The 8173-nt window shown below is 45.2% G+C and overlaps 1 protein-coding gene across 1 annotated transcript in view; it reads left to right on the top strand.

The window, feature by feature from the left end:
* Positions 1–1244: 1244 nt before the first annotated feature.
* ERICH6B (glutamate rich 6B) overlaps positions 1245–8173 on the top strand; it is a 61549-nt gene continuing 54620 nt past the window's right edge. The window contains exon 1 of the mRNA XM_082434987.1: positions 1245–6455. The gene's annotated coding sequence lies outside the window, so the exon portion shown is untranslated. The remainder of the gene's footprint in view (positions 6456–8173) is intronic.

Below are 8173 nucleotides of genomic sequence, written 5' to 3'. Positions count from 1 at the left end.
GCCACTGAGGACGATTACAGCAGCAGCCAGAAGGCCTTGAGTTTGCAGAGCACCAGGGAATACCCCGGATCCTTTACAGAAATGACACTTCTCCCAGAGCCCCAGCTAGGGTTTCCAAGCCTGCGCTGGCAGCACCCGAGCGATACCCGAGGGTCCTGTCCTCTTCATCAGCTACATCTTCGCTGTCTGAGCCCTCCCACAACCCACGTCTTGGGTTTTTCCTCCATAACACGAAAGAAAGATAAGTGGACGGGGGCCTGAGAAGTCCAAATCAGAAACTTGATATGCAGTCTCCTGTGCGCCTTTCTTCCTATGGGTCATACATTCATTCGGTCCACAGGCTCCAGCTGAACTCCTGCTACATGCCAGGCACTGTGCTAGACATGCAAACACACACGCACGGTGCGGGAAAAGAAGAGTTGAAAGAGCTGTGGGAGGAAGAGGACAGGCTCTTTCCAGAAAAGCTTGCACGTCCTCACGGAGGAGGTGACTTGGAGTTAGGTTTTAAAGGATGAATAGACTCGCTTTCAAGTGATAAGAAAATTCAAAAGCAAGGCCGGCATCCCAAAAAGAAATCTCCCTCTGGAAGGGCTGGTGAAAATGTATACAACATTCTCCAGAAAATAAAGCAGGGCTGTGACTAGCAAACCAAGAAGGGGCTCGAAACACGGGCCAGGAGGAAGTCCAGGCAGGAGGGCTGCTCAGTAGACACATCCTTGGCCTTAGCTCTGAGAGAGGCCTGCAGCACCTGAGCTGACCAGCTACTCCATGACTAGCCCAAAGGCCTGGCCTCTTTGTAAACTGACTCCTCATGTTAAGCAATGTAACTGTTAACAGGGCCTCCTCCTGGGCACATGAAGGATTGACAGGAAAGACATGAGTCCGACAGGTAGAGTTTTCAATACACTGTCCTGTTCTAGAATCAAACTTCTCTCCAGTCTCTTATTGGAAGGAAACTATCTATCTGCTGTCTACCAAATCTCCAGGCTTCTCTTGAACCGTGAGACAGTGGAGCCCTGCCGTCTCATCTGTGCTGATGTGTTTTGGGGCTAATGGATACTGTTAGGTGGGGCTTCAGCAGCAAATTGCTCATCCTTCCCAGCCCTCAGCCAACGACTGCATCCACTGGTCCTCCACCCAGCACCTGCTGGTCTCCTCCGGGATCTTAGGGCTTTACCTAGCCTCTTCACTTTGGGCTCACGGAGCTCACAATCTCTTAGTCTAGAAATATTTGCCTATTTTCATATTTAATCCCTCCAAACTCCAAATGTGGGGCCAGGCACCTGTGCCATTTTAGACTGATGTCTTAGCCTTTTAGAAGAAAGGGGGGTTTAGGCAGCACGCCCCAAGTCCTGAGCCTGCCTCTCAGCTCCAAATCATTGAAGACCAGTCCTGCTTCCACCAGTGGCTGTGATCAACTTCAGCTTTATGTCGGTTCTCAGCTATGAGCCGTGCTTTTGGAGCTCAGCTGTATGTGTGTGGTTTGCACCCACTCATGGCCACACACTCAGTGCCCCGGGGGCTACCCCTGACCATGTTCATGGTCACGCTCTGTAAGGAAATAAACACGATCAGCACTCCTCACCCAGATCATGATTTTCTGAACTCCCGGCAACAGGTGGAGCCCAGCAGCCCTAATCAAATCAGTGTGTGCAAGAGGCTTTCTACCCCCTTGCAGGGATTCTAGGAAGCCCGAGGAGAGGTGCAGGGCCAGTTCCCAGGCGGCGGGTAGCACGGGCCCAGAACCCACTCATTCCCAGGACTCTGTCGCCTCTTGGCTACAGAGGTTTCTTCCCTTAGGAGGGGCTCATTGCCTCGAGGTATCCCTCTTTGAACAAGGACGCGGGTCCAACATGGGATGACGGGTCTACCAAGGTCACCTATTCTCTGTCCTACAAAATTCCTAACACCTGGGAACCTGCACGCTCCCAGCACCATCCTGGGGTCTGCAACGTGGGCAGAGGAGCCCTTCTGCCTGGACTCCTGAGGATTCCAGTCTTCACATGGAGGTCGGCCTCTAAACGACAGGAGAATTCCTCTTGGAAGAACCCCACGAGCAGTCATAACAAAAAGTCCCTTTGCTCTTGGTCTTATCAGCCTTCCCAGTGAGTAACTGGGCATTTTCAGATCACAAGTGACCCCCTTCCTCTCTCATTTTGTCCCTCCCTGGTCTCTCATTGAAATCCAAAATGCCCCCTGAGAACTCTGCTCAATATTATGGAACAACCTTAATGGGAAAAGAATTTGCAAAAGAATAGATACATGTATATGTATAACTGAATCACTTTGCTGTACACCTGAAACTATCACAACATTGTTAATCAACTACATACTCCGATATAAAATAAAAAGTTAAGGGGCTTCCCTGGTGGCGCAGTGGTTAAGAATCCGCCTGCCAATGCAGGGGACATGGGTTCGAGCCCTGGTCCGGGAAGATCCCACATGCCACGGAGCAACTAAAGACCATGCGCCACAGCTACTGAGCCTGCGCTCTAGAACTCGCGAGCCACAACTACTGAGCCCACATGCTGCAACTACTGAAGCCCACACGCCTAGAGCCCACACTCCACAACAAGAAGCCACTGCAATGAGAAGCCCACGCACCACAATGAAGAGTAGCCCCCGCTCGCCACAACTAGAGAAAGCCCGCAAGCAGCAACGAAGACCCAACACGGCCAAAAATAAAATAAATAAATAAAAAGGTAAAAATAAATAAATAAAATGCCCCGATTCTCTAGTCTGCCATGTGAAAACTTAGCCCCGCTAGCCAAGGCAGTTGAACTTGATTCTTTAGGGAGGCCCACGGGGGTGGGGGGGAGGAGCCCCACTGGACAGGCAGGTAGCAGAGAGGAGCAAAGGCTGTAACACCGGGCAGTAATAGCCCAGCCCCCTCTGTAAGTAGGCGCCCCTCACCTCCATCCTCTTTCCATTCCTTTCCATTTCAATTCTCTTTCCAGCTCCTCATGGTGGCTAAAGCCTCCCCCCTTCCCCCAGCCCTGGGACATCCTCTGGCTAGCTTTGAATTACATGGGGACAGTCCCTGTCCCTGATGGGTCCCACACCCCAGAAGCCAGAGGTGGTGCTGGCATCTTCCTAGCTCCCTACTTTCCCCCCTTACCGATGATTACTCTTCCGACTCCTGCTAAAATTCCCTCCCCCTCTTTCATTCATGACATAAGCACACTATACTGTACCGTAATTTATTTTTCTGTCTGCCTGCTTAAGCAAGCAGCTTTCTTGAGGTCAATAGGTGTGCCTTCTGCAAAGTTGCAGCCCCCGTGCCCGACAGTGTCTGGCACATAGAAAGTCCTCAACAAATGTCTGCAGAAAGAAAGAGGAAAAGAAGAAAGGGAAAAGGATAGGAGGGAGGCTTGGAAGCTTATCCTTTTCAGCAGCAAATTTTATAAGGTCTGGTTAATGCACGGAATGACAGAATCAGATTCACAAATATTTGAGCAGCCTGGAAGGGGGAGGCAAAGGCAGCAAGCTGAAATGTAATACTGACCCATATAAATTCCTGCATCGGGTTCCAAAACTAAACCTAAGTTTAGCACTAAAAAAAAAAAAAAAAAAAGTAAAGAACATAAAAGCTACCTTCAAATATTTGCAGCCGCTGTGGAGCAAATCTGTTGTGTGTAGCTCCAGACAGCAGACCTGTGGGGGCTGGTTAAAATCCCGAAGGAGGAAGATTTAGCAGCAGAAGTCTGTGTAATTTGTTACGTGCTAAATACAGTGCCTGGCATGTAGAAATGGTGGCTGAATAATTCCACACTTATTGTGGTGATCTTTCTTATCATTATTATTACTAGCATCATCGTCATTATTTATTATTTATAAGAGCTGTCCAACAGTCTGCCTCAAGAAGCACTGATCTCTCTTCCATGGTAATCCAAGGTTATCACGGGGTAGCCACCTGTCCGGGGAGCTTGTCGACCTGATTCCTAACCCCTGGCCTCGCCTTCTCCATAATCCTGTGATTCGAAGAACAGTATGTCCTGGGTAGATACAATTCCTGGCTGAGCAAACTGTCTTTTATACAAAGAAGCTTTTGCAGTGCCTGCATTTGTTGCAGTGTGCCTCCTTCCAGCAATCCCTCGAAGCAGCTCTTTGATGTTGAAAAATAAAATTGCTTTGTGTGAAAGCTCCTTTAATCTTATATAGATACAAATGCCTTGTATCTTTGGGGATATGCCAAATCGCTCGTAGTGTTTCAGAATTAATCTTATTAAAGAAAGCTCTGTTTAATCCCTATTGCTGTTTGCCGGAGATGCTGAATAATTCCACACCTATTGCCGCTTCGCCATGCCCCCTTCCAGGATTTAGTGTTGTCCAAGAGAACACATCTGCGAGTTTAGGCTGGACAATGGCATTCCCACTTTGAGTTTAGTGCTGTAGTTGTAGAAATGTTCCTTTATACAACTTTATCTCGATTTCTTAATGAAAGAAAAGGAAGGGGTCAGTGGACTTGCCTGTTGTGAAGAATAACAAATGGAATAATGAGATGCCTCATTGACCAACTCAATATAATTACATATGATAAACCAGTGCTGCTAATATTGCTAAGAAAAATGGAGTTCATATAAGGTTACTATCTGTTGCCTCTTCCCAAAGAATACAGGACACCGGTGATTAGACTACCTAGTTTGTACAATGTATATTTCCATATAAATGTATATTTTATATACCTATATATCAGTATGTATATATATATATATGTATATATATACACACATACACACACACACATATGTATCAGTCAAATGAAATTACAACTTCCTCCCTCCCAACAGACTTCTGGATCTTCTCCATTAGGAGCCATCAGCGAGTGATCCAAACATGTAACCATATGAAACAATTATGCATTTATTAATTTCAACACATATTTATGACCTCCTACTATGTGCCAGGCATTATTCTAGGTGGCAGGAATACAATGGCAAACAAGAGAGCAAAGTTCCTATTCTCAGATATACAGATCAATGAATGTGATACAAATGTTATGAAGAAAATAAAATAACATAATGAAATATATTGTGCCTGGGGGATGAGGGGCTATTTTAGATCAATTAGGGCCTCACGGAGGAGGTGACATTTGAACTAACACTTGAGGAGGAGGAGCCAGGCATCTGAAGATCCAGATGAAGAACTTTGCAGACAACGGGAAGGACTAACGGAAGAGCCCTGAGGCGGGAACAGGCTGTAGTTTGGCACTCAAGGGGAGGAGTGGGATTCCAGGAGGGCCAGAAAGGAAACGGGAGCCAACATGGCAGGCCTTGGAGGCCTTTCAAAGTGAAGTGGAAGCCACTGGAGGGTTTCATGCAAGGTCATTAAGACACGATCTAATTTACGTGTTAAAAAAGGTCACCTCTGAAGAATGATTAGAAAGCAAGAGCCAAAGCAGGGAGGCTATTGTAGAAGATGGTAGATTAGACAAGAGTGATCACAGTGGTGATAGAAAGAAGAATGGATTCAGGACAATTTTTGGAGGATAGCGTGGAGAGGACTTATTGATTAGCAGGCTTGGGAGGATGAAAGAGAGAGGAATCAAGAGGCTCCACGTTTCTACGTCTGAGCAACTTCATGAATTATACCAGAGGGTCCCAAACTTTCTCAGTTCACAGCACTCTCAGTATCTCAGTGAATTTTTCATGGTGCCCCCTAAGCGAAAAGAAATCCGCAATGGTTTTCATTTATTAGTTATATCCAAATAACTTAATAAACACTTGTGTTGCATCCTTATGTCATATATTTATGTCACAACTTAATACATAAAAATTGAAAGAAAAAAAATAATGCTTTTACTTCATTCTTAAATAGCCACAATTAGTTACTAATGGAATGTGTGTGTCCACTGGGCACTGCACGACTTCAGTCTTGGAATCAGATTGCACACAGCCACCTTTGTTTCCTGTTCCACACTGATTTTTGCATGGGACTTGCTTTTTATCTCAACAATTGCCAAAAATCCAACTTTGCAAAATATGCCATCTGTTGAAAGGAATGCAGTGTAATCTAAATTAGTAGTTCATACAATATCCAACAGATGTTGAGTATGGCTGTTTTCCTCAAAAATTTTAGGTCCACTGCGGCATCCCTGGGGGTTCTCTGCAGTACCCGGAGAGCCACAGTGCTCAGATTGGTCAGACCATTTAGTGACAGGACAGGGGTGTGGAATGGCAGGAGAGGTATATAAGCGACGGCTGCTTGGGTTGGATTTCCATGGTGGATGTTCAGGGAGACCTATTGACCAAGGAAGGTTAAGGAAGAAACACGTACTACAAAAACAAATTCCATTTAATCTTAGCCTAGAAAAAATATCCATTATCCAGTATTCTCAGGAAATGAGTTCTCTGGCTAATTTTCTGGGTCACTAAGAGCTAACCAGGAAACTTTTTTTTTTCAGCTGTTATTGTTGAAGAATCTCTTGGCTTGGACTCACTTCACTCCCTGACATTGTAAGTATTGCGCATGAGCGTAACTGGGCGTAACTGCTGCTGCATCTTCCAGGTCTTGAAGGCTGCAGTCATGACTGCAAATAATCCTTACTGCCCTCCCTGTGAGCCACACTGAGATCCCAGAAACAGCAATGGCAAAATGGATCTCCATGAAATGAACTTTATTTTAAATGCATTGCTGCCCATCAAGAGCATAACATTAGATAAGTACTAGATGTGACCACCAAAAGGGCATCCAGAGAAACACAGACATAGGATTACAATCCCTGATGCACAAAATCTGTAATCCACAAAGTCCTAAAAACTGAAAGTCTTCATGAGAAGTTTGTGGCAAACTCATTTGGACACAAAATCTGACCTGCTAGAACTCAGCTGGAAGCAAAATCCGGCCTAAGCGGATGGAGGCTATTTAAAGTTTCTCTTTATCCCACTTATTGCAAACAGTTACATGTTTTGCTGCAGAAATACTAATAAGATTCACTACAGGGTGCTGCCCCAGACCCCTCTAGGGTTGTTATATATCTATGATATATTCACCATAAGGCCAGTCTAAATCAGGAAAAAATCTGAAATCCGCAACACTGGCCCCAGGCGTTTTGAATAAGTGATAAGTTCATCTTTAGAAACATAGTTCAGGAAGGAATCCGGATCTCTTCTAGGTCAATCCATTAATATTAGAAGTGAGAAAAGAAGCCTAGACACATGTGTGGGAGGAGCTGGGAACGTGTTCCAAATCACATATTCAGTTTGGAGCTCAGCCAAGACCGTGCTATTTCTCCTGCCACCTGCTGCCCCGGAAGGCAGCCTGTGCATGTGCTCGTACGTGTTGAGAACACAGGTGCCTCAGCGTACCGTTAGTGTCGACAGGCACACCCAAGATACACGCTTCTATTGAAATGCTCACCTGAGCCATCTGAAAATGAATATGTCATCGATTATAACAGTTACCTGCTTTGTTGCAGACAATATTGAAGGTTTGAAGGAGGTTAATTCCAAGCCATTCTATATGACTCTTGAAAATTAGCGCAGTACACTTTTAACTAGCGATGTCTTTTCATCTGAATAAATTTCCTTTTAGCAATTAGAAACGCTAAATATTATTTCTTTGTTCTTTTAAATAGTTTCTTTGTTCGTAGAATATTTGAAGGAATCACTAAGAACCTGAGTTGTAAAGGCTGGAAGGATGACATCTCTTGCTCGTCCCTTCTGTTACAGGGTGGTCTAGACTTGGAACTGGAACAGTCCTTGTCTGAATTCCAAATATGGTGCTTAGTAGCCATTGCCTAAGGCCAGTTATCCAATTTCTATGAGCCCTGGTTTTCTTCATTGAAAAACAGGATAATAATACTTTACCAGACTTTTGTGAATCTTTAAAGTTTAAAAAAAAAAAAGTAACATGCTTTGTTTTAGGTACATAGTAAATGCTCAGTAAATGACAGAAGCCCAACTTTCCCCTCCCTCCCTCTCCTCACCCTCCTTCCTTCATCATGGAGAAAGCGTGTTTAACTAGAGTGCAAGGAAGAGGCTAGTGCCCTAAGAGCTCCCCTCCAAACAATGCCAGCCTCTCAGCCCACCCTCTCAGTAGCCGGTGTTTGAGGACAGCAGACCTGGGTCCAAGTCCTAGCTTGGCCGCTCAGTAACTGTCTGACTTTAACCAAGACATTGGATTTCTCTGAACCTCAGTGCTGCCATCTGTAAATTGAAGTGAACAGTGTTTG

Source organism: Balaenoptera physalus (assembly GCF_965194825.1).
Source record: "Balaenoptera physalus genome assembly, chromosome: 18".
Taxonomy (NCBI): domain Eukaryota; kingdom Metazoa; phylum Chordata; class Mammalia; order Artiodactyla; family Balaenopteridae; genus Balaenoptera; species Balaenoptera physalus.
The sequence above is the reverse complement of the archived record's forward strand: the minus strand, read 5'-3'. Positions and strand labels throughout refer to the sequence as shown.